Consider the following 2820-nt stretch of genomic DNA (forward strand, 5'->3'; position numbering starts at 1 on the left):
TTCAGTGAACCTGGCGTCTTCAGTGCTCTCCTGTGTTAGTTTTTAATTTTATTTTACCTTTATTTAACCAGGCAAGTCAGTTAAGAACACACTCTTATTTTCAATGAAGGTCTGGGAACAGTGGGTTAACTACCTGTTCAGGGGCAGAACCTTGTCAGCTCGGGGGTTTGAACTCGCGACCTTCCGGTTACTAGTCCAACGCTCTAACCACTAGGCTACGCTGCCGCCCAGTTGGTGAAAAGGGGGAGGGAGTTAACTTACTTCAGGTGAGTTTGAGCATTTCTTCTAGTCACCATGTATTCATCCTTATGTCATTTCATCATTGTGTCATCCGTATGTCATCATTGTTATGTCTTACCATCCCGTTTCTTCATGCCATGTTGTCACACTGGCTGCCATATGCAGTTAGCTGGGAAAACTCCAAAATGAATCCTTCTGTTTCACTTTAGTTTTACTGCACACTGTGTGACACACTTCACTGTGAAACCGTGGTATAACGGGAGTGATTTTCCCACCGGGCTAATTCCCAGTGTCTTTGTTCCTTAACTCTTTAACGTAGCGTAACATTTTTGAAATTCAAGTGTTTCTTGAGTGGTTGGCACGAACACATCAGATCAGTGTGTGTGATCAAGGAAACTGGCAAACTGGAGACAATTCTGTGTCTAGATTATTCTACTCTGGTGGTATTCCCCTGTCTGTTTGAATATACAGCTGTATGGAGTGTGGCGCTAATGTTGTTTGTTGGGTGTTGAATGATTGACATCCTGTTGTCATTGGGGTTATGGGTGACTTGAGGAGAGGCAGAGTCTGGTCAGTGGCCATGGTGACATGTTTAGTCATAGCAATTTTTTTATTTTTTTTTATGTCGTTATCTCGATTCTCTGATCTCATTAGCCAGATTACCCTGCAGGGCTATTGTTGGTTTGGGTTTTCGGGGGGAACAAAATGCGTTCGTGTAGTTTACAGGTTCTTTCATAACCTTTTGATGTAGTTGACAGGTTCTTTACAACCTCCTCTATGGCGAATCTCCTCAGTAACCTCCCACTGGGGTCACACTGGTTGAATCAACATTGTGTGTGTTTGAGATACACCTACTCAGTTTCCATATTGTGTGAGCTTGTTAAGATTAGCTGACAAATTTGTATTGGTCATAGATGTTATCCCAGAAACACTGTTTGCAATGTAAATGAGTTGGCACTATACATAGGCAGAGACCACCACTGTCCACTGCTGTGACACGCTCTTGTGCCTTCCCATATCCCAAGTCCGATCTGGGCCACCTCGGGATCCCAAGGAGGCATTGGATTGGCACAGATGCCCCTTAGCAGCCACACAACCCTTCAACACTGGAGCATTCACTACTTCCTCCGTCCTTCCATCCCTGGACAGATTGTTTTCCACCCGGGGATCTCCATTCTCTAAGGACTTTCTAAGCACTGGGTCAGGCACCATAGTTTGCATAATGTGTGCACATGATCGACACGCTGATTTGCATCTATAGATGTGTGCACATCCCTGTGGCAGCGTGTTTGTGCGGGAAAGCTACATTTGCATAGTTTAGCTGTCATTACAATATGACCGAGGAGGAGGGAGAGACAGATGTGTGACGGACAGAGGGAGGAAAATGTGTTTATGTGAAGCGGGACTCAGGGATTTGGATCCCATGGGCGCCACGTTTGGCGGGAGATATTTTTAGCACCCCCGCAGCAGCTTCGGTGTGAAACACTGTAAAACAATAGTGATGCTGTTAATGAATGGGCAACGCTGAAGAGCAGAGGGAGGTTGTTGTGTGTGTTTGACAGAACAATGGACACATTATTCCTGTGCTGCCTGGAACTGTACAGCGTTTACTCTTTGTTCACTGTGTCTGGTATCTCTGTATGAAGCAGCTGGCCGTTGGAGGGAGAAGACAGGCTTATCTGTGTGATCTGCTCCCGGTGGTGGTTGTGTTAGACCGGCCATGTAGTTAAACTAGCCACACTTTGTCTGTCTGGCTGCCACCTCCAAGTCACTACGGGGTGCTGTATTCACTCGCACGTACACACACGCACAATCTGCAATGCTTTGCTTTGTCTACTAGTGTAGACACATTCACCTTCATGGAAGGACTCAACCCCCCCCACCACTCACACACATTGTCTGTATTACAACCCTGGGGAGCACCAACACACTTCTGCATGTCCATATAGAGCACAGCTGATTGGAGACTATAGTCAGTGCACAGCATCAGTGTGGCTATCAGCAATTCAAAACCAGTTAAGATACTATATGATACACCACTGAAGCTGTGACATGAGAAAGAGAAATTGATTAATGTCACTTTCCAAAGCCTGGAAACTGTCCACAGCTGACCAACCCTGGTCTTACCAGTTCTACTGTTATTACCAATCAGAGGAGCTGTTGTGTTTGGATGTTCTCTCTCTCTGTAACATTGTGGTGTGTGTATGAGACAGTGTTTCCCTGAAGGATTTGAGTCTTTTCACAGATGTGGCATAGTTAGCGTGGCAATCGATCAATTAGACATGTCAGGAAAATAAATGTTGATTGGGAAGGTAGTTTTGCCAGCTGTCTACTTTTGTAGTAATCATGGCCGAATACTGACCAGGCACTCAGGGCACGTGCCCAGGGGCCCTGACCTCCCAGAGGGCCCCCCATTTTGATTTTGTTAGTCACTCTCACTCGGATATCATTAACATGGCATTGGTCATGAGCATGGTGCTTGTAACGCCAGGGTAGTGGGTTCGATCCCCGGGACCACCCATACGTAGAATGTATGCACACATGACTGTAAGTCGCTTTGGATAAAAGCGTCTGCTAAAT

This window comes from Oncorhynchus gorbuscha, linkage group LG25 (genome assembly GCF_021184085.1).
Source record: "Oncorhynchus gorbuscha isolate QuinsamMale2020 ecotype Even-year linkage group LG25, OgorEven_v1.0, whole genome shotgun sequence".
NCBI lineage: Eukaryota > Metazoa > Chordata > Actinopteri > Salmoniformes > Salmonidae > Oncorhynchus > Oncorhynchus gorbuscha.